General features: G+C 44.1%; 1 protein-coding gene across 15 annotated transcripts in view; it reads right to left on the bottom strand.

The window, feature by feature from the left end:
• PKNOX2 (PBX/knotted 1 homeobox 2) overlaps positions 1-24415 on the bottom strand; it is a 922547-nt gene that overhangs the window by 848374 nt on the left and 49758 nt on the right. For 5 of the 15 annotated variants that reach the window (XM_059719774.1, XM_059719779.1, XM_019494067.2 and 2 more), the window contains exon 1: positions 17474-17939. The exons of the other annotated variants lie outside the window; for them this stretch is intronic. The gene's annotated coding sequence lies outside the window, so the exon portion shown is untranslated. Of the gene's footprint in view, positions 1-17473; positions 17940-24415 lie in introns of those variants that run through there. 15 annotated transcript variants of the gene reach the window in all.

The raw sequence follows: 24415 nt of genomic DNA on the forward strand, positions 1-24415 counted from the left end.
CTCATTATATACACAGCACTCTGTATTTCTGAAGTGTTTTACAAAATCAGCTTATCAAGACAGATGCCCACAACTGAAAATGGTTTCAGCAACTGGGCTGTGCGAAATATTGCCGGCTGTTTTGTTGTGATGCTATTTCAATTTGCTTTGAGCTTGAAAAGGCAAAATCAAAATGAAACGAAGGGCGTCGAAACAGCCTTGAAACAAAACGAGGGCAATCAGAACATTTCAAAAGTTTCTAAATGTTTCGAGTTTCAAAGCTGAAGCTGGGCTTCCCTGCAGGGAAACAGAAAGCAAGGAGAGTGAGGGGGAGGAGTGGGGGAAGGACACAGTGAGGGTGCGCCTTAACACACATGTTGGAAAAGAAGCTCCTGCAGGAGAGGAAAGAAAGGCTCTGTCACAGTTTGGCTGCCTGAGATGCTGCTGGTACTACTGTGCTGCTCCTCACTGAGTTATTATTTTCCTGCTGTTATTTAAAGTGGTGGACCAAGCTGAGGCTATAGGGGAGGAGGAGGCCTCATTGGGGCACACTACTGTATTGTGTAGAAGTGCCAGCACCAGCGAGGGTACGCCTTAACACATACTCGAAGTCACACATGTAACAAGTTTTGCTTGTCAGCAGCTTGAGGTGCAGTTTCCCAGAAACACCGGCACCCATCTCTTTGAAACCTGGCAGGCTCCATGGCCTCAGCAGAGGCTACCATGCCTGCTGTTATCATCCCCCTGTGCCTTCACACTTACAAGTAACATGAGTTTTGCTTTCAAGACTTTGAGGTGGAATTTCCTAGAAACCCCTGCACCTATCTCCTTGGCAGGCTTCATGCCCTCAGATGGGGCTGTCATTCCTGCTGGTTCCAACTAAATCTGCCAAAAAATGACAAAGTTATAGGGACTTTTGTGTTTCCCAATCATAGCCTATGGGTGAAACGTCAAAACAGCTTTGACGAAATGAAACAGAACAGTACTTTCGAAACTATACAAAACTTGAAACTAAACACTGTCCCGTCAAAATGGCAAAAGAGAAGTCAAAACGAAATGGTGCTGTTTCGCACAGCCCGACTGTGCAGTAGCACTGACAAGTGGCTTTTTTGTGATATTGACTGCACAGAGCCTGAGACTATTGTGCAAGTAGCATTGCATCACAGTTGTTGTCATTCAACACTATCAGCGTCTCATGTAGATGCAGCCAAAAACAACCAAGTCCCTGCCCGGCAGGTCACTGGGTTTGCCCAGAGAATATAAGCATCCTACTTTCCAGAAACTTACAAATTCACAACAACCAGGTTTCTGTCTCTTCTTCGCAATCCATGCTTTCAATGGAAGAGAAAGCTCTAGTTCATTGACAATTTTTCTGCCACATCAACATGCAAATGTAGGTAAAAGTTGCCCTTCACACCTACTCCAAAACAGCTGTGTCTTCTGAATTATTTCACAGCTGTTAGCTACATTGGAACACAATGAATTTCATTTGACTTTACTTTCACCCCATATTTTAACCACTCTAGGTTTCTCTATACTATTTTCTATTTTTTCTGGCAGTTGGAATTGAACCAGTTTAAATATCATCTGTACATTTAATTGAGACTGTGCCAACTCCCATTTTCAGGTAAAAAATGAGCATGTTCAATAAGGTGGATATAATCACCAGTCATGGAGGAATCTTAGTAGCCCTCTCCCCTGGAATTAAGAGTTATTAGGCACATCTACACATGCATATTAATGCAATACAATAAAGTGCAGTGCTTATTTCACAGGATTTTATTGCTCACAGGCATACATTTATACATGCGCCCAGGATTGCAGAACATTGAGTCACGTTGGAACAGTCCCTGGCCAGCAGGGGCCACAAGGGGTCAGCCTGCCAGCATGGGACTGCTCCCTCCCAGCTCAGTGTGCTGTGGAGGAGCTGGCTGGGGCATGAGGGTGTTTCAGTGTAGGGCTAACCAGCAGGAAGCCCCTGCACTGAAGCATCCTTGTGCCCCAGCCAGCTGGGGCAGCGTCTACACCATTTTTACTCCGCGGTACTGTAGTACTTGTATTTACCAGTAAAAACCTGCTGCAGAGCAAATTAGTTTACTCCAGCCTAACAAGGGTGCACATGCAGATGTGCAACATTTACTGCACAGCGAATAAGTCTACTGCAAGGTAAACATCTTGTGTAGACACACCCAGTATCAGCCATTTTCAGGTCCATAACCCAGCAACCCTGGCCACACCAATCTGAATTTGTGACTGTAAGAATTTGTGACGCACTCTAGAATACATTTCCTTAATTGCAATGTAGCCATGGCAACACTAAAAAGCACTCCTAATTAGGATACATTTGGTTTTAACTAGATTTTATTTATTCAATTCCATCTTTTGATGCCAGGACAGTATTTCTTCAACTGCTAGTTCCACAGCTACCAGCATCTCCCTGAGTCCATTGTCTCCCTTAGAAACATATTTAATTTTGTGCAAATCAATAGAGATATTTAAATAACGGGTTCATTTTCTCAGCCCAAATTGCTTATAAAAAACAATATTTATTTCAGTATCTGAAATAGCTTCATACTTTATTTTACTATGACATAGGAAGAGTTGCAGGATTATTACAAAATTATTAGTGGTAGCAAGGAATCACAATGCAAAAAGAATGTGAAAAACAGAGACCTCAAAGTATTGCTTTCTAAACCATTATTAAGAAATCAAGTTAGTCTCCTCATCTGACCCAACAAAAGATACCAACAGGAATGTTTCCTGCTTTATAGAACAATCTTTTTCTTAGCAAAAATACACACTCTTCCTCATACTGTAACCCTAGTTTGGGAAGCTTGTCAATTAATTATTTTCAAATGATTTCAGCATTACTTTGGAGTTTTTTCTGTTATCATCTTGTCATCTTCAAATGTTTTCTGTAACATGAAAAGAAGAGTAGAGTGAAGGGGCTCCTAAAGGTAGGATTATTTAAGACATGTAACTCTCATAAATCTTTTAGCATGCATTCCAGGCCTCTTTTATCTTAAAAAAGAAACACAGTATTAAACAAAAGTTTGCCATGTAAGAAACTGAACACTCCATAAGTTACACTGATTCCAGCTATCTCTGGAGAAGTACTTCACTTCATCTATAACACTTTAATTTGTTATACTACACAAGTTGGATTCATTGGTATCATGTTCTATCCACTAAGGTTGAGAGGACGGTCAGCAGTACAGAAAACAGTTGATAAAAACAGCTGCATTCAACCCCCAGTTCTTGTAGTAGAAATGTCTGACTAAATACCTCAGCTCATCATACAAGTTCATTGTGGCAGCAGTCACAGTCCTGAAGTAAATAAAGCAGTGTAAAAAAACCAAAAAGGTGATAAGGGGTTTTAAATGTTTCATGAAGATTTGGCCTCAAACCTGCAAAGCCAAGGGGATAGTTATCCAGGTCTTAGTTGTTCAACTTAGCCCAACAGATGCCTCAGACAGCAATATATTTTTACCACTTTCTTCTCAAATTAATAGAGCATCACCTGGATTTCCCAGGAACCCTGGGAACCTTAGATGCAGTCCAGGAAGGCGGGAGTAGCTCTGGTGGCTTAAGGACAGAAGTTATACATAAACTGGTTTAAGTGATCAGTAACAGGTTTAAACCTGTAACAGAACAGAAGCTCAGTGCACATAAACCAGTTTCAAAATGGCTGAAACTGGTTTAGAGATAAACCTGCTTCAGTGTAGTATCAAACTTAACTGATTTGAGTCGAATCAGTTTATGAAACTTCTGTCCCAGACCCCTTCCTGGTTCAAGTTAAATTAGAGTCCCCCAGAATCCCAGCATGCTTTGCAGCCCTGGCTGACTGATGCATGCTGACAAAGTCTTACCTCCTGTGCATCTGAACTTAATATTTTTATCCACAAATATGAAGAGCTTCCTTCTCTCCCACAGCATATCAGCAAAGGACAAAAAGAAACCTTAATTTTCTGTAGCTTTACCACTTCTTCAGATAAAATTTAAGTGCCCTCAAAAATTCAAGATTGTGCCTCTCCCTCTCCCTCTGTTTTCACATGCATATACTGTTTGGCTTTGAAAACATCCTTGTTCATATCCTTTGCCTTGGAAAGAAGGGTAGATCAGAACAACTTTGCAAGCTCTGAAATAAAGTCCTTAGGGATTTGCAATCATAGAGAAATATATCATATTTACTCAAACAGAATACACTCCTGATTATAAGATGACCACCCCCTCCCCCAAATAATTAGATTGTATATATGGAAAATTTAAAAAATGGTTATAACTTTCCAGATTTACAATCAAATTATTGGAGGCTGGGCTTGAATTTGTTCCCTTCGCACTGTTACAGCAGGGAAAATAAGTCTGAGGGATCAGGTAGCTCTTTCCTCTCTGCTTCTCCAAAACTTTCTCTCCCCAGCAGCCTCTTCCCCCTTCTCTTACTATCAGACCCTGCTCTCCCTGAGCAGTTGGAAGTGAGGAGCAAAGTTCAACAAAAGAAATAAAACAAGGCTACAGCAATTTCCATATAACAGCCATAGACTTAGTTCATCCAGAACTAATGTAGGTTACCTTTTTTTTAAAGCTGCTGCAAGTTTTAGCACAGGTGTTTCATAAACATAGATTTGAGCAGAACTTTGGCACCTACTTATATCTATTATAAACTGTGCATAGTATTAATCCTAACCAAAAGGACCACCACACAGTTCACTGGCCTGGGCCCCACCATAGTCAACAGCATTTCAAGTCATGATGAACCATGACATTGTATAAACAGAATCTCTCTGTCATCCCATCTTTCAGCCTCACACATATAATTAGTATGGCACCACTGTTGATCCTGCAGCTCAGCACTGCTCAGTATGTGTGTATATTCCAGATACCACCTCCCCCCACACAAAGGATTCATGTGCTAATTAGCCACAATCATGACTGGAACCAGGTGTTCTTGTAATAAGTCCTGAGATGCTCCAAAAATTAATGTGCAGATGAGGTACAGCTTTGGCTTTACCTTATGAAGGGTGGAGCCACACTAATCACATGCACCAGGCAGAGAGGGGCCAAAAGAGGGACTCTGGGTAGTCAATGTCGTGGCTCACCATGACTTAAAAAAGAGTGGGCACTGAGCAGTACTGTGCTTAATGGGCACTACCATCTGCCTCATTTAAATGTGCTGCCTAACCTGTCCTTGTTGTAGGTTCCTGTCACTGGCATACCTTCCAGCCATTGCTTACTTAAGATCAAGTGTACTGGCTGGGCAGAGGCCTGGCTTTACTACTTTGATTGATGCCAGGACCACTAGGGGGATAGTGATGGAGTATCAGGATGGAGGAGGAGTTCTTGGAGCCCAGGACAGCATTGGTGGCAGTTTTGGAGAGAAGAGTAGCAGTTACAAAAAGGAAAGTGGATCAAGAGATGAGAGATAAATTGAAGAGCAGGAGCAAAGATCCAGAGTCTGATGAAAGATGGACAAAGGTAGGGAAGAAGGAATGAAAGAAGGTAGGAAAGAAAGGTGTGGTGGGATTGGAGCTTTTTGAGGAGACTTTATTGAAGAAAGCTAGGAGGGAAAAGTTCAGTTGGCAGGAAGAACAGGAGAAGAAAAGGAGAAGAGGCCAGAAGAGAGAAATGAGGAATGAAACAGTGATTGAAGGGAAGAGGAAGACTAGTGGGAGGAGTAAGCCAGACCTACAAAGAGAAAGAAGTTGTGAGGAAGCAAGAGGTGGAGTGGCAGGTAATTATGCCTAAAATACGAGCAGGAGTAATCAGGGAAAGAGAACAGAGAAGTCAGATGATGAACAGATTTGAAATTATAGAAAAAATATTGTTTGAAGTTTTGGATGTTAAAGCAAATCATTTAAATTGCCTGGTTGCCTTTCCTAACTGGAAGGTTTGGGAAATTTCATATTGGAGCCAAGAAGACTATGAGGATTTTTGGCAAATGTATATGACGGTAGGTGAGAGAGAACTCAAGGGGATAAGTTTTATTGTGAGAGAAAATACAAGAAAAAGGACAATAATTATTCAAATATACATGGGCATGCTTTAGATGGAGGAAATAGAGAAATGGTTGGAGTATTATGGACAAAAAGTTATGTATGTTGGTAAGACACATAATAAATACAGCATATTGACAGGATCATGAAATGCTTGGGTGCTAATGAGGGCAGATGAGAGGAATCCTGGTGGGATAATGCACTTACAGCCAGTAATCCAAGTAAGGCTACACTGAGGGCTTATAATGCATTTCAGACAGCCTAAACCCTGTTACAAGACTGGGCAGGAAGGACACTTAGCTACATACTGCTGGTATACAGTATGCTACAGGTATGAAGGGAAAGGGCACAGGGTGGCGAAGTGCCAAGAAATATTGAAGCATGTTGTTTGCAGGGAAGAGAGACACTTACACAGCCGATGCCCATGGTCCTTCTCAAATTAAGCTACATCTACAGAGGAGCAGCAGAGACAGGAAAGGGGAAGTGGAAAAGAAGATGTTTGGTCACAATGCATTACAGTGGAGGAGACACCACAAAAAGGGAGAGCTGGAGAGGAAGAGAGTGAAATTTCAGTAGTTAAGCTGGTGCAGCTAGCAACAGAGTAGAGAAGAGAAGGAAAGATAAGTGAAACAAGTGACTTTGAGACAGAAGAGAAAGAGGAGAGAACAATACAAGATGAAGGAAGAGTGAGAACAAAGCAGGAGAAAGAAGAAGAGAGCGAAATGGGGGGGAAGAAAGAAATCACATGCTACAAAGTTTAGAAGAAGGTGGACAAAGAGAGAGAGGGGGAGGGAGATAGATTGATGAAAAGCTCATTGGAGCTAATGTGGTCTGGGACTAATGAAGAGGGGAAGGGGAGAGGGAAGCAGAAAGGTGCGGGAGGAGGGAAGGGGAATGTTTCTTGAATATCAAAGCAATAAAACAACTGGCAAGGACTATGGGGATGCAAAGAGGGGGATGATTAGAGCTGACAGCATCAAGCAGCAGCATAGAAGACTCATAACGGGGTAGAGATGTGAAATTTAAATGGACAAGCATGACTTTGTGTATTGCATCTATAAATATCAGAAGTATGTTACTCAAGAAGAGGTGGGATAAAATAATGCCAATACTGAGTGGGATAAAGGAGTCGATCCTCCAAGCCCAAAGCGTAACAGTCCCAATGTGGATCAAAGGGGGCAAGAGTGCTCAAAAGCCCCCATGGCCCCAAAGGCATCCAGGAACATCTCAAAGTTAAAAAGGAGGCATACACCCAATGGAAGGGAGGGGCCATCACTAGGGAGGATTATACCTCCATTGCTCAAGATTGTAGGGGGGCTGCTAGGAAGGATAAGGTGGAAATGGAACTGGGACTAGTGACCTGGAACAAAGATAACAAGAAGTCCTTTTTTAAACACATAGGGAGTAAAAAGAAGGTACTGGGTAACGTGGAGCCTCTGCAGGACACGCTTGGAAATCTGGTGGTCGCACCAGATGACAAAGCTGACCTCTTTAACAAATTATTTGCCTCCATTTTTCTGAGCAGGGACTAGGACACCCTCCCCTTCCCCTCCCCCACTGGGATCCCGGATGGGCCCAGGGGAGGTGCAGCCAGGCCCAGGGTCAGTGAGGACCTAGTCAGGGAACTTCTAGAGGGACTAGATGTGTTCAAATGAGCAGATCCATATGCTCTCCACCCCAGAGTGCTGAGGGAATTGGCAGAAGTCATTGCAGGACCCCTGGCACAGCTTTACAAGCACTTGTGGTGCTCTGGCGAGGTTGCCAGAGGACTGGAAAAGGGTCAATGTGGTCCCCATTTTCAAAAAAGGGAGGAAGGAGGACCCAGGAAACTATAGGCCCGTTAGTCTTACCTCGGTCCTGGGAAAGCTCTTTGAGAAAATTATCCAGGAGCACGTCTGCAAGGGACCAGCAGGGGAGATTATGCTTAGGGGAAATCAACATGGGTTTATTAGAGGCAGGTCCTGTCAGACCAAACTGATTGCCTTCTGTGACCAGGTCACAAAATCCTTGGATGCAGGTGTCATGGTGGACGTAGTATTTCTGGACTTTAGGAAGGCCTTTGACACTGTCTCTCACCCCATTCTCATTAAAAAATTAGGTGACTGTGGTATCGATGTCTACACAGTCAGATGGGTTGCTAATTGGCTGGAGGGCCGCACCCAGAGAGTGGTGGTGGACGGGTCATTTTTGACCTGGAGGGATGTGGGCAGTGGGGTTCCGCAGGGCTCAGTGCTCGGGCCCACACTGTTCAACATCTTCATCAGCGATTTGGACGAGGGGGTGAAAAGCACCTTGTTCAAATTTGCAGATGACACTAAGATGTGGGGAGAAGTGGGCACGCTAGAAGGGAGGGACAGGCTACAACTAGATCTGGACAGGTTACAGTGGTGGGCAGATGAGAATAGGATGGGTTTCAATACCGACAAGTGCAAGGTGTTGCACCTAGGGAGGAAGAACCAGCAGCACACCTACAGGCTGCGGAACTCCCTTCTCATCAGCACAGAAGCAGAAAAGGATCTTGGAGTCACTACTGATTCCAAGATGAACATGGGCTGCCAACGTGAGGACGCAGTCAGGAAGGCTAACCGCACCTTTTCATGCATCCACAGATGCATCACGAGCAGGTCCAAGGAAGTGATACTCCCCCTCTATATGACATTGGTCAGGCCGTAGTTGGAGTATTGTGTCCAGTTCTGGGCGCTGCACTTCAGGAGGGATGTGGACAGCATTGAGAGGGTCCAAAGGAGGGCCACTGACCTGATCAGAGGCAGCAGGGCAGGCCCTACGAGGAGAGGCTATGGGACCTGAACCTGTTCAGCCTCCACAAGGGAAGGGGATCTGGTGGCTGTCTATAAACTTGCCAAGGGGGACCAGCAGGCATTGGGAGAGTCCCTGTTCCCCCGAGCACTACCAGGAGTAATGGTCATAAGTTGACTAAGACAGGCTGGACATCAGGAGGCACTACTTCACAGTCAGGGCAACTAGGATCTGGAACCAACTTCCAAAGGAAGTGGTGCTTGCTCCTACCTTGGGAGTCTTCAAAAGGAGGCTAGATAGTCGCCTAGCTGGGGTTGTTTGATCCCAGCATTCTTTCCTGCCCATGGCCGGGGGTTGGGCTTGATGATCTGCTCAGGTCTCTTCCGACCCTACCAACTATGAAACTATGAAAAAAGGACATAATATGTTTACAGGAGTGTGGAATCCCATGGTAGAGGGATTACAAGCATTTTGTAAAGAGATGGGAATGGGGGCCATCATAGTGGGCAGGCTGGATATAAACAAAGAGGCTGGAATTGCAATTTTACTCAAGAATGAGGAAGTCAATCTGAAGCAAGTGCAAGTGAGTGTGGAAGGGGGACTGCAACGGATAGTGGTGGAGTTTGAACATAAAGTATTAGAGATTTTGAATACATATGTACCAGCTGAAAGAGAAGGAATGATTATCCTATTTAAGAAATTAGAGGTGTATATACACAGAGGTAGGCAACAAAGTCGAATGGGAGATTTTAACTGCATTACTGAAGAGGGGGATAGGAGAGGGGATGGAGGTGAGGGACAGCTAGACAGCTCATCAAAAGTCTGATTGATACAATAAAAGAAGGAGGTTTAAAGGATATATGGGCTGGTGAAAAGGGGATTATGAGGATGGAATCAAGTGGGAGACAGGTGTCAAGGATTGATTTTGTATTAACGACAAATGGGCTAGGGATTGGAAAGAAGGAGATCTTAGATGTGACCTTCAGCAATCACTAGATGCTGAGAATGGAAGTGAATTTAGAAAAAAGTAAAGGTAGAGGGAAAAGGGATGTGGAAGTTAAATGTTCAATTATTAGAAGATGAGAAGAACTGTCATGAATATGTGGAACTGTATAAAGGATGGGGGACTCTGAAGATATACTACAAAAGCATCTGGGAGTGCTGGACTATGATAAAGAGAAGAACAAAACAGTTTTTCAGAAATATTGGCTGACAAGAAGCAAAGAGGGTGAAAGAGCTACAAGAACTGCAGGCAAGGAAGCAGAAATTGTTAAAGAGGTGATAAGAGGAGTACAAATAAATTAAGAACTGGAAAGACATAAAGTAATGGACTGAAGAATAGTTCAAAAGGAAAACAGATGAGAAAAAATTTGGCTGCCTATAGAAATGCCTGGAGGTGAGGGGGGATGGACACGTTTTAATTAGAGCAGCTCCGAGGCAGCCACTCTAATTATAACGGCTCACCATCATATGTATTAAGCACCCCCATATTTCAAAATGACTGTGGGGGCACTTTAACTAAACATCGTCAAATGAGCTTTAGGTAAAGCACTCCCATGGTAATTTTGAAATGCGGGGGACTTAATACATGTAACGAGAAGGTGACTCATTCACGTTCTAATTAGAGCAGACTCGATTAATTGAGTCTGCTGTGACATATTCTAATTAGAATTCATCAAAGCAAGTCTACAGGCAGCCTTTCTGACTACAGCACCTTGGGCAGAGAAGGGGGAAAGGTGTTGTAAGAACTTTTCAGTGAAATTGAGAAAAAGAAGGAAGGAACTGAAAGCAGTGAGAATTGAAGGAATACAAATAGAAGAGAGTGTAAAAGTGTTGGATACAGTGGCAGAGAGTTGTAAAGAGTTGTACAAAAAAGATGAGTGGATGAAAGAAAAATGAAAGTGTTCCTTGAAAAGAGGAAGTAAGAAATAGAAGATGGAAAGTAACAAAAATTGAAAGAGAAACTAAATATGAGAGAAGTGGAGACCTGCTTAAAATCTTTCAAGGGAGGGAAGGTGCTGGGAAGAGATGGATTTCAGATGGAATCCTATGAAAAAAATTGGCAATGGCTGGGGACAGATATAATAGAGACATGGAGGGAAATATTGGATGGTGGGGAGACAGGGGAGGATTTTGCAGAAGGTGTGGTAATTTTGATATTGAAGAAGGGAAAGAAAGACATGTTAGGGTTATTGGCCTCCAGGTGCCTTTTTAATGTAGATTACAAATTGATGTCAAAAGTATTGGCCAAAAGAATACATAATTATTTAGCAGATGTGATACAGGAAGAACAAACGTGTGCCATTCCTGAGAGGAGGAGATCACAGATCCTATGGTTAATGAGAGATGTCATATCAGATGTGTAAGAAAGGAAAAGAAATAGAGTAATAATGAATCTAGACCTAGAAAAAGCATATGATAGGGTTGACCATGATTTCATGTTTGCAGTATTGCGGCGGACAGGGTTTCTGGCAAAGATGATTGTTAGGGTGACTGTATTTAGATCTTGGGGAGCAATGGATTTGCAGGTGAATAAAGGGTTTTTTTTTCTGTCTCTCAGCAAAGCTGCTGACCACAAGGCAGAATTATATATAAAAAGTAACATTGCAAATTCTTAGGCAAGCAGTTTCCTAACAATGGGGTAGTGTGTAGGATATATATGGTGTAAGAAGAACAAGATGCAGCCCACCAGCTATTGTCAGGAGATAAAGCAGAAGCAAGACCTTGGAGATGAAGAAGTAGTCAGCAAGAAACCAGAAAAAACCAGCAAGTGACCAGAGGAAGTGGAGGTCAAAGTCTTAGGCATGCACTCACAGCAAAAAGCCACGTAAATGAATTAAATACATAGGCAATTCCATGCTAATGAAGTAAACAGTAAACAGAGGTGGAGCTTGAGATAGGAGGAGAGATGGGTGGAACCAAAGGAGGCGCGAAGGTGAAGTAAATGTTAATAAGCATGAACCAAGGTGTATAAAGTGTAAAAAGAACTACACTGTGGCTCCCCTGGTTTCACAGGCTGTGCATCTGTGAGGGAGCTAGACTGAAGCTGTCTCCATTTTGAATCAAGCTGTTGTGAGCCATGCGTGCTGGTGTTTTCTCCCTGCATGCTCTGGCTAATGAGTAATAGGATCCATGAGCAATTGGATCGTTGTCTCCTTAGTCGCTGAGCACCGCATGGAGTGGGGGTCTAACAATGATCAGATGGAACAAAGTGCTATACAGTAAAGCAGAATGACTAGTAAATGGCTACTTGAGCAAAACATTCCCCATACTAAAGGGGAAAGACAAGGATGCCCACTGTCCCCCTATCTTTTTATGTGCACGATGGAGCCACTGGTGCAGAGAATTCATGATGAAGTCCCACATGCATTTTGGGACTGCCCTTTTGTGCAGTGGGTATGGGAAGGTGTGAACTGCTTTTTGAGGGTGATCAATATGAACTGTGTACAAAATGGTGGTATATGGGTTTATGCCCAAAGAACCGGAGAAACAGGTGTGTCTACATGAGATGCTAACAGTGTAGTAGCCTAATAATACTGTGCAGTGGTGCATCACAACACAAACAGTGCTAATATGCTACTGCACAGGCTTATTAGACTACTGCACAGTAGCATCACTTAGAAGGCATTTGCTGGTGCTACTGCACAGCTGACCACATCTACGTGAACAGCCGGCTGCACAGTTGTTACTGCACAGTCATTTAGGACTTGTTTAAGCAAGTCCTAAATGACTGTGCAGTAATCGGCACAGTCGCTTGCTGATTGCTGTAGTTTGCAGCAATAAGCTATGGCACAGTAGCTCATTACTATTGTGCTGTAGTGTTCTTGTCACAGTTTGTGCCTGGCAACACTACGGTGCCATAGCAACAAGCTATGGCACAGTAATTCATTGCTACTGCGCTGTAGTATCCCATGTAGACGTGCCCAGTAACTCTGGTTACTGTGCATTTATTTAGTATTTAGTGTACAAGTATTAAATTAAATGCACAGTAACCACTGTGCATTAATGGACGTGTAGACTGAGAACTTTTGTGTAACAGTAGTGATATGGAAGGTGAGAAACCTAATGTTTGTCAAGGGATTCGCTTTCAACAGAACAGAATGTTTGGAATTGGCAATTTATTAATTGAAATACTATGTGGATGAAGATTCAGACAAGATGGGAAAGGGGAAGGAGGAGAAGACATGGACAGAAAAAGAATGGTGTTTCTTCCAAAAGGACAAAGGAACAAAGTGAAAGTTGTTGCTTCTTCTTGGGCTGGGGGTGGTTCACAAGAGGCTTATGTGTTAAATAGTGAGAAGGGGTGTAAGAAGAACAATGCATTGTTGTGGGGGAGGTTGTCAAGTTTTGTGTTGATGTAATTTCTTTTAGTTGTTTTGTAATAAAAAATGGTCCTATAACATGTTTGCCCAATGTAGGCCATGTGTTTTATAGTCATGCTTAGTGTTGGCTGCATTTGCTCAACTTCATAGTTGGTTTCCACTGCTGAGTACATGTTGCTTTTGGCAGCAATTTAATCATAGACAATGTATTTAGCAAGATTTTCTTGTGTTAATTATAAAATGACTTCTTTTCCCCATGCCACCTGGAGGGAAAAAAACTTGTCTTGGAATTGAATAAATACAGTACTTTAAAGGGGACAAATAGATTAATTCTTCTGGACACCTAGTTTGGATAAACTGAATAATAGTTTTGGACAGAGGCAGAGAAAGTGCCTTTGGCTCTCTAGAGCAAGGAATATGGATCTATTCAGTATGCCCCCACCCCTCTCCCAACTGATCCTTGAGGCCCAGATCACACTGGGGCTAAGGACAGACATTCAAAAAGCCTGAGCCTGAATGGATTAAATCTTTGCAGGTTAGTTTAACCTGGCTAGGCTAAACCAGTTTGTAACTGTTCAGACATTCCCTCTGGACTGCAGAAATACCAGCACATGCCTGCAGTGGCTCAGGGTAGAAGCTGGGGGGTGCTAGAGCAGCCCTCCCTTCCCTTCCATAGTACTGAGCTGAGTGGGGCATGGACAGGCCCCAGCAGGACACTCTGATTAGGGAGCGGTTCCACCCCCAACCACCAAGGGAGCCAGCAGGGAATTGATAACAGAGCATTGAGTTACACAGCAGGGAGTTACACAGAGAGTTGTCAGCACTTATCAGCCCATCAATCAAAATAAAAGCTTCTCTCATTATAATGTTCAAGCTCTTCTTAAACAACTTTCTCCAAGGACAGTTCAGGTGCTGATTTGATTTGGAGGAGATTCAGCCCAATTCAGTGGCCAAATCTCTGAATCCAAATCAAATCAAGAGACTAATAAAAAGGTCTGAATTGATTCAAAGCTCTCCAAATCAATTTGGAAAAGATACAGAGAGCTTCAGAGATTCAGGCAGTCCTCACCTGTCACCACAGGGAGCTGGACCCAGACTCTGTGCTGGTAAGTAGGGGGCAAGGAGGGGGGGTGCTGAAGAAAGAGGGAGGGGAACATGGGGAGACCCCCGCCATGCCCCATCCCCCTGCCTGCTCCCCCCAGCCCCCCTGATTGCACTCCGAGCCCCACCCACTCACCCAGCTATGGCAATGGCTGCCATGCCCGGCCCCAGCTCCCGGCTCTTAAAAAAAAAAAATAAATAAAATAAAAGCCCCGCACTCACTGGTTGCTGCCAGGTTGGGGGGGGCAATCCTCACTGCTCCCCATTGCCCCCCACTGCATGGGGGGCTCTGCCACAAGCCCCCATCCCCTGCCTGCTCTCCCATCCCCATGGCTGCAACGCCCAGCCCTCCCCATGGCTGCACCGCCCGGCCCCAGGTCTAAAAAAAACAAAAACAAAAACAAAATCCCTGCACTCACCAGCTACTGCAACAGCCATCAGAGCTTCTTGGGGGCTTGTGGCAGAGCCCCCCATGCACCGTGGGGCAGTGCGGGGCAGCGGGGATTGCTCCCCTGCCTGGGAGAAGCCAATGAGTACGGGGCTTTTTTTTTTGCTTTTTTTTTTTAAAGAACCGGGAGCAGGGCAGCCATGGCAGGGTGCTGGGAGAATGGGTGGGGGATGGGAGCTCATGGCAGAGCCCCCATCCAGAGGTGATACTTCCCCTGTATGGGACTTTGGTCAGGCCGCAGTTGGAGTACTACGTCCAGTACTGGGCGCCACACTTCAAAAAGGGATGTGGCCAGCCTGGAGAGAGTTCAGAGGAGGGCCACCCGCTTGGTGAGAGGGCAGCAGGACAGGCCCTACGAGGATAGACTGAGGGACATGAACCTGTTCAGCCTCAGCAAGAGGAGGCTGAGGGGGGACCTGGTGGCTGCCTACAAACTCATCAGGGGAGATCAACAGCAAAAAGGTAGAGCCCTTTTCTCCCCAGCACCACCTGGGGTGACAAGGAACATGGTAATAAACTGATGGAGAATAGGTTTAGGTTAGAGATCAGGAGGCAATTTTTTACAGTTAGGGTGGCCAAAATCTGGAACCAACTTCCCAGGGAAGTGGTCCTCGTCCCTACCTTGGGCAAAATCAAGAGCGAGTTGGATTATCACCTGTCAGGTGTCTTGTGAACCCAGCATTCATTCTTGCCTTTGGCAGGGGGTCAGGCTAGATGATCTGTTCAGGTCCCTCCTGACCCTAGCTACTATGAAACTAGGAGCCCCCCACACTGCATGGGGCAGTAGGGGGCAGTGGAGATCACCCCCCCCCCCCACACACACACACACACATGCACACATAATCTGGCAGCAGCCAGTGAATGAGGGTTTTTTTTTCCTTTTTTTTTTTAAGAGCTGGGAAGCTGGGGTCGAATAAGGCAGCCATTGATAGAGCTGGAAGAGCAGGCAGGGCATGGGCCCTGTTTGATTCAGAGATTCGGCCAATTCTATATTTGGTCAAATCTATTCGGAACAGTGATTTGAATCACTGAATCAAATCACTGTCCCCTGAATTGGCCACATCTGAAGCAAATACTAGTCGCTTCTCACAGGCTTACCAGATACCCATTGATTAGCTCCAAAAAGTCCTAAGCCAACACTGTCCTGTCTGTCTTTGTCCCGTCTCCCACAGCATGAATCATAGCCAACATGTGGTATGCTAGCTAATGCTGAGAGGTGTTTGTGTAAGGCAGAGGAGAAGGGGGAATCCCTGCTTGAGAAGGGAGTTAGGGTGAGTGGGGAGCAGGAGGAAGCCAGGCAGATGCCAGTACCTTCAGCCTCTGCTGGAGCTCCTGTCAAGGATCAGAGGGCCAGGTAAGCCAAGCTGGGCTGGAGCAGAGAGCAGAGCCCCACCCAAGGTTGCAAAGCATCTGGGATGCTGGGGGACTCTGGTTTAACTTAAAGCAGGAAGGGTTCTTTGACAGATATTGCATAAACCGGTTTGATCCAAATCAGTTAAGTCTGATAGTACATTCAACCAGGTGTATCTCAAACTTTTGCAACCATTTTCAAATGCATTTATATGCACTGAACATCTGTTCTGTTACAGTTTTAAACCAGTTTCTGATCACTTAAGCCAGTTTATGCAGCATGGCTCCAAGCTGTTCACTCAGCTAGATAACTGGGACAACTCAATTGCTAACGATGAGGTAGGTTACCTCAAAGCTAGTTTCTTAGGTGGAGAGCAAGCAAATAGTCCTCCCTTGTGATGAAAATGCATGGTTGTTTCTTCTTGAGACACAGAACAGAGGGAGCTACCCTCTTACTCTTTGTCGATATACACTCTATGGAAATTTAAGAGCTGTAAATGGGACAAATCCTCAACAAAGACAAAACCAAGTAGTTATGGAACTAAATCAGGCAAAGGCAGTCTAAGGACTAGTGGAATGCTTTGATGATTGCTCCACTGTGGTCAAGAAAAACTGCTGTCATCTGAAGATTCAAAATCGCCTTTATTTTTTTAGTTCTTAATCCTTCATATATACATACTTTCTCTACATATCTGAATCCTGAACTCTTTTCTCCAGGATAACATATTTTTTTTATGAAATACATTATATTACACATCTTGCCCCACATTTTTTCACATGGGATTTCATTGATATTCTGTGTTTGCTTAGTTTAGCCCCAACAGCACATACACTGAGAGCAAGACAATATCTAACTAAAGGCCTTCTTCTGCCAATTGGAGATAATATTTCAGTTCAGCCAGGCATCATATAATATGATCTACCGAATGAAATACCTTTTATACAAGGACCTTGACAAAGCCATACCACACTCCCACACAGCATTCCTCATTCCTCCTTTCTACGCTTCCTCCACATAGCACTCCTCCTCCGCATAGTAGGTTCAAGACTCAAGACACTAGGGAATTTTGCAACAAGAGATCATTTTAAGTCATAAAGGACCTTTTGATTTAGGATTAGGCAAACTTCCATTCCATGCTACTAATGCAGCAGCTATACTTCCAAACATAGCAAAGAGAGACCCGAGGCAGAAATTGCCAAATAGCATTTGAGACCATTAATAATTTGCACAGATGGAAATTAGCTAATGTGATTTAAACCTCCTCTGTGATACTTCACCCACATCCTTGCAGTTGGAAAACAAGCACACAGATAACTTTTATTTAAAAACACTTCCCTCTTTGACCCTGATTCTGTACCAGAGTTTATCCCTAGCAAACAATGATAGAAAAATTCGAATGGGCTGTCAGTGCACCTTTTAATGCAAATACAATCCCCACTCCTTGGATGTAGAAATAAGGCCTTCCTAAACCAGGCACACAGAGGTAAGTGTTACTGAAACTTGTTCTGTTGTATTCAGCACCTACCTTCCCACATCTGCACCACTGGGATGTGAAAGTAACTGCAGCAAAATCACTGGTAAGTGGGGAAAAAATTCCAAGCAGCATTCCCAGCTGCAGGCTGGCAACACCAAAGTAGCAGATGAAGGTGCAAGCTCATTATGGTATTTTATTTTGGTTCTGATCTTGAGATACACCACACACTCACTGGCATCATGGAACGTGTGGGTGGATGTCCAGGTCCCTATGCCAAAGCCAAGTGAAACTCTAAGGAAAGCAGGTATTTATAATATGAATTCTCATCCTCACCACCCCTCAGCTGAACCGTTTAATTAAATTAATACAAAGACTGTCTTGTTGAGAGCTCCAGCCTCACTGACTTTTTTCTAAGCCCGCCCAGCAAACAGGAAACAAAGGGTTTAATTCTGTCTGGTTTCATGAAGGGTGCTGTATGTCACAGCCAGATGCTGGAGCTCAGCCAGCTCCTCCTGTGGGCTCACCCCTCCCCTCTCTACAGATATTCTGCATACACAGCAGGCAGTATGTGAAGCTGCTCAACATACCATCACAGCAGGGATCTGGCACAGCCAAGGAAGGGATATTAGATGCATTTAAAGCACAAAAAACCAACCAGCCATTTGAGGTGGAGAAAAATGAAGATCCAGCACTGTTAAATGGTATGCAGAAAGCAGAACACATGGCCAGGTCAAAACACTCTGCTGCCCCTACAGTCACCAAAATGCTTGCCTTTAAACCCACATTTTACAAACCCTACACTGAGTTATGAACATCCTTAGTTTTGTATCCTGGAGGTTAGTTTTTTTTGTTTTCTTTTGTTTTTTATGCTTTAGGGGCTTGTTCCAAAGCCCAGTGAAAATCTTCTCATTCATCTCACTGGACTTTGGATCAGACTCTATGTTTCTTTCAGTTTAAATGGTGAAAACAGGATCAACTTCACTTGTTTAAAGACTTAGATTCTCATGAACTAGCATGGGGCTTCAATAAACTGCAAACCCTACACAAGCATTTACTCATTTTAAGAAAAGTTTCTTTTGGAATTAAAAATCCAGAGGCATTCCTGCTGGTCTACAGGGTTCATTAGAAGTGGGACCTCAACTGCTTTCATAATGACAACCTTAGAAAGGTTTTATTCATACAAAAAAAAAATCAGTTTAAAGGGAGAGTTTCAACAAAGCATAAGGGAGTTATAAGCACAAGTCCTAGGAACTTGCAAAAGGACTTCTGGCTCATCCTAGTAATTTTCAGTAAAATGCATGCCCCTTAATCCCTTTGGCAGACAAAGTTCCTTGGGTGAATTTGATATCTTTTATTAGACCAACCCAAACGGTTGGAGAATAGTTATTAAGCAAGCTTTAGGGTCCAAAAACCCTTCGTCAGGCTAAGGAAGTTTCAGCAGTTGGTGTGTGCTCTTCCTGGATGGAATGAAAAGTAAAGAAGCCAGGGGCTGGGCTGGGCTGGGGAGTCAGTTGCCGGGCAGATTGTAATGTATCAAAAATCCAATGTCTGTGTTTAGTCCATGATCTCTAGTATCCAGCAGGTTGATGAAATGGAGCTCATAGGCTCGTCTCTGGGAAGTGTTGTGTAAGTTTAGCTTGAGGATCAGGACTGAGAGATTGGAGAGAGAGTGGCCCTCCTGTGAGAAATGTGCCCTCACCGGTAATTGGGTGTTTCTGTCTTTGATGGATTTCCGGTGTGCATTCATTCTGGTGCGCAGTTGTTGTTTGGTCTCTCCTACATATCTTCCATCAGGGCATTTGGTGCATTGGATGAGGTATATTACATTTTTGGAGATTCAGCTGTAAGATCCTGGGATGCTGATGGCTCTGTTGTGGGGTGTAGTAATAGTGGGGGTGGTGGAGATGTGGGGGCAGGTTTTGCATTTCTTGTCCTGGCACGGTCTGGATCCTTTTGGTGTGTTCTGGGCTTGAGGAAGTTTGCTTCTGGTGATGAGGTTGGCAAGATTCGGTGCTTGTTTGAAGGCTAGAATGGATGGCTCTGGGAAGATCTTTTTAAGAATAGGGTCTCTTTCTAATATGGGTTGCAATTTTTTGAGGATTTTCCATACAGGTTCAAGGGAGGGGTGATACGTCATAACCAGCGGTGTGCGATTTGTGGGTGTTTTTCTTCTGTACTGCAGCAGTTCTTCATGTGGTATCCAGGTGGCTCTTTCAAACATGCGATCTACCTCTCTGGAGCAGTGTCCTTGTTGGGCGAAAGCCTTTTTAAGATTGGTGAGGTGGTGATCCAGGGTGTTCTCTTCAGTAAAGATGCGGTGGTATCTGAGGGCATGGCTGTATATCACAGCTTTTTTGGTGTGTTTAGGGTGATTGCTGGTTCTGTGCAGATATGTATGTTGGTCTGTGGGTTTCTTGTATACTGTGGTCTGTATTTTACCCTTCTGGATACTGATCATTGCGTCTAAAAAGGAGATGTTGGTGCTGGAGTATTCTAAAGAAAGTCGGATGGAGGGATGGTGATTGTTGAATTTCTGGTGGAACTCAATCAGAAATTGCAGGTTTTCAGTCCAAATGATGAAGATGTCATCGATGTATCTTAAGTATAGCAAGGGTTTGATGGTGCAGTTCTTGAGGAAGTCTTCTTCCAGGTGGCTCATTAAAAAGGTTGGCATACTGTGGGGCCATTTTAGTGCCCATAGCTCTTCCCATCATCTGGAGGAAGTGTTGATTATTAAAAGTGAAATTGTTGTGTGTGAGGATGAAGTGTATAAGGTCCTCAAAAAATTGCAACCCATATTAGAAAGAGACCCTATTCTTAAAAAGATCTTTCCAGAGCCACCCATCCTAGCCTTCAAACAAGCACCGAATCTTGCCAACCTCATCACCAGAAGCAAACTTCCTCAAGCCCAGAACACACCAAAAGGATCCAGACCGTGCCAGGACAAGAAATGCAAAACCTGCCAACACACCTCCACCACCCCCACAATTACTATACCCCACAACAGAGCCATCAGCATCCCTGGATCTTACAGCTGCACCTCCAGAAATGTAATATACCTCATCCAATGCACCAAATGCCCTGATGGAAGATATGTAGGAGAGACCAAACAACCTGCGCACCAGAATGAATGCACACCGGAAATCCATCAAAGACAGAAACACTCAATTACCGGTGGGGGCACATTTCTCACAGGAGGGCCACTCTCTCTCCAATCTCTCAGTCCTGATCCTCAAGGGAAACTTACACACTTCCCAGAGACGAGCCTATGAGCTCCATTTCATCAACCTGCTGGATACTAGAGATCAGGGACTAAACATAGACATTGGATTTTTGATACATTATAATCTGCCTGGCAACTGACTCCCCAGCCCAGCCCAGCCCCTGGCTTCTTTACTTTTCATTCCATCCAGGAAGACAACACACACACTGCTGAAACTTTCTTAGCCTGACGAAGGGTTTTTGGACCCGAAAGCTTGCTTAATAACTATTCTCCAACCATTTGGGTTGGTCTAATAAAAGATACCAAATTCACCCAAGGAACCTTGTCTGCCTATGTCCTTAGACCAACACGGCTACAACCCAAACCCCTTAATCCCTTTAGCATTTATGACTCTTCTTTCAAAATCTAATTCCATAGACTTTACTCACATGAATAAACTTCTGGTCTTCCAAGCGTCTTGCTAAATAAGTGAAAGATGTAGGGTTAAATCCTAAATACAGGGCTATATTTAAAACCCAGCGCATCCCTTTAAAAATATACTAGTAGTTTCTAAAAATTACTAATGAATTTAAAAGATTGCTAGCAGTTTCAAGTACAAAATTCCAAAAAGAAATATCTCCAGAACAAGTTTTTATTGATGCAATCCATGTGGATGGTGGAAGAAAACAAAAATCAATGGGAAATGGCCCACAGGTATTTGCAAGGCCACTGGCATGTGAGGTTCCCACATCTCAAAATATATTCCTTGGTCCTAAAAGAACTGCTGGAAGGAAAGAAAACTGAAAATTCTCTGCTTAACAGGAACAGCAAAGGAATAATCCAGACAGCATGAGGGCTTTGTCTGAAGCCACAGCAGAGAAGAGTGTAAAACTGAAAAACTGCATTCTCCAGCCACTATATGAACAGTCACTGCCATATCACCCTCCAACACAATTCTCCTCACACTTTCCCTAGCTCCTAGAATGTCCCTGCTGCTGTTTCCCTGGCTGGTTTGTACAATTAATTCCTCTGTTGCTAAGACTTTCACAGAAAAAATGAAAAGGAGATAACAATAAGAAAATAAGGCAACTGCAGGTCCCAGTACTCTACATCATTCTTGGGGAGTGAATTTTATTTTCACCTCTGAAAATTGAAGAGTGACAGCTCTGAAAAGCTAGGAAACTCTTTCTACTTGTAAATTCACACCATAGAGCAACACCATACTCCTACCACACCACAGACACACGGGCCGCATCTACATGAAATGCTGACTGTGCAGTTGTTACTGCGCAGTCATTTAGTACTTATTAAACACAAGTACTAAATGACTGTGCAGTAACCAGCATTAATGCGCAGTAGTGTCCCTGCACAGCTTCTTGGTGATGCTGACTGCGCAGTAGCTCCTTAGTGCCATGCAGTAGCGTTGCATCATGCGTCATGCCACGTGATGCTACTGTGCAGTAGTAAGAAGCTACTGGGCAGTCAGCATCTCATGTAGATGTAGCCACAGACTCCCTGAAAAAGAATCCTAAAATCACCAGGTCCCCCTCTGCAGTGGCCAGCACGTGTATGGTATTAAATCTCCAATCCATTTCAATAATAGTCTCCCCACCCCCGCCCTCACCCCGCCTCCAAAGAGATACAGCATATCCCCACTTCTGCAACAATAGAACTAACTGCACAGGAACTCCCACTCGAGCTGAGCCTCCACACTCATCACACACAAGGGACTGCTGCCTGACAAGCAAGAGAGATTAAAGACTGGAGATTAGGCACTAAAACCCTCTAAGGTCACAATTAATTCAGAGTGAAAAAACTACTGTAATTCACACAGAGATAACAGCAGATTTATCCAGAAATTTCAGTCTGAACATTCTGCCACTGTATAATAAAATCCAAACATAAACGGTTACAGGGAAACAATAAAATGACCTACCTTGAGATAACCTTGGCTACCTTCCAGGTGTTCTACCAGCTATGCTACTAAACCAGATTGTTCACTTAACTACCCCCTTGTGAAAAAGCTTAATTTGTAGCTTTTAGCATATATATTTTCACAGGATTCTCCATTTGGGATATTTTATTTTAAAACCAGAGAAAGGGGTTTTTGTATCTTAAATGCTTCCTGTTTGGAAATATTTGAAGGGTACAAACACCAAGGAAGGAGAGGATAAAAATTAACGGCACAAAGGAGACTATCTCAGATGATAATAAGAACAAAAAATATTACGTTAAATTCAAGGAAATACTTCCTAATAGGAAGCCTGTGGGATAGGATATCTGTGGTGTGAGGAAAACAGTGATACATGCAGCCATAGTGTGGACTCCCACCAGGGGGTAGCCCACCTTTATTACAGTTCTCCTACTACAGCCTGTCTAGAGAGTGTGCAGGACTAGGACTCTGTGAGCACTCTGCATCTCCTTTTCTTTACAAAGAAAAAGATTAGATTACAGTACATTATAAATGATAAACAATAGACTATAACACTTAAAACTATGTACAGGGCCATAGGCAATGCGTAACAGGGGCATGGGGGGGCACATCCCCCCCCCGACAAGGCTGCCCCCCACTGTCCCCCACACAGGGGGGCTGTGCCATTAATCCCCAAACAGCCCCGACCACTGCTGCTACTGCCAGTGAGTGCAGGGGGCTGGGGCCAAGCAGGAGAGTGAGCAGGGAGTGGAGAGAATGAACAGGGAGTTGGGGGAATGAACAGGGAGCTGGGGGAGCAAACAGAGGGTTGGAGCCAGGCAGGTCCCCCCATGGTCCCCTCCCCCCCCTTCTCCAGCTGCCCCAACCCCCTACTTACCTGCCATGAAGCTGGGTCCAGGTCCCTGCAGCCTGCACTGCTGCACAGGCAGGCAGTGTGCTTCAGCACCAGGGCAAGGGCCAGCCATAGAGATGCTCTGGCTGGCTACCAAAGCGTCTCTGTGGAGGACCAAGCCCCCAGTTGCCTCAGAGCATGGTTTGGAACCATGCCCTGTCCTGCTTTTTTCCCCTGAGGTATTTTTTGACCCCTGGATATCCAGATATCTAATTTTGCCCCCAGGCTTTGTTCTTGTAAGTGCCTCTTGCAACATCTCAAAGGGTTTTGAGATGCTGCAAGAGGCACATGCATGCTCATCTGGACATGCCCCTGGAGTCTGCACTAAGTAGAATCTAGGGGTGTTTGCTGCATTTTGGACAGGTCCAAACATTTAAGAACTTTTGAGTCAAACTTTGTCCCCTGGCAGCAATTCTGGTAGTGGTTTTGCTGTGTTGAACACTGAAGCATCTTTGCTGCTGAAGTTTTAGTACAGCATCTCGTTTCTTAAATTCCCGTACATTGGGCCATCTACACTTAAGCTGTATCAGTCCCATTGGTAATGACATCCTAAGTTGTTGTTTCATGAGCAGTTCAGCCAGAGAGAGTCCTGATGCCAATGGTGTAGATCAATATATCAGAAGTGCTGGGTATAGATCTCTGGATTTACATAGCTGTTTTTTCAGAGTCTGTACTGTTCTCTCAGCTTCTCCATTGCTTTGAGGATAGTGAAGACTGCTAGTGACATGCTGAAAATCAAAGCTCTCTACAAAGTGTAGGAATAACTCAGAGGTAAACTGAAGTCCATTGTTGGATATGAGGACCTCAGGAAAGCTGTGCCTTACAAATACAGACTTAAGTTTTTGGGTTACTTGTGCCACTGAGGTCTCTATAAGTAAAGCCAAGGCAATATACCTGGAGAAATAATCTACTACAATAGCATATGCAAGTCCTTTCCAGAAAAATAAACCCATTGCTACCTGCTTC

The sequence above is a fragment of the Alligator mississippiensis genome, chromosome 16 (assembly GCF_030867095.1).
Source record: "Alligator mississippiensis isolate rAllMis1 chromosome 16, rAllMis1, whole genome shotgun sequence".
Taxonomy (NCBI): domain Eukaryota; kingdom Metazoa; phylum Chordata; order Crocodylia; family Alligatoridae; genus Alligator; species Alligator mississippiensis.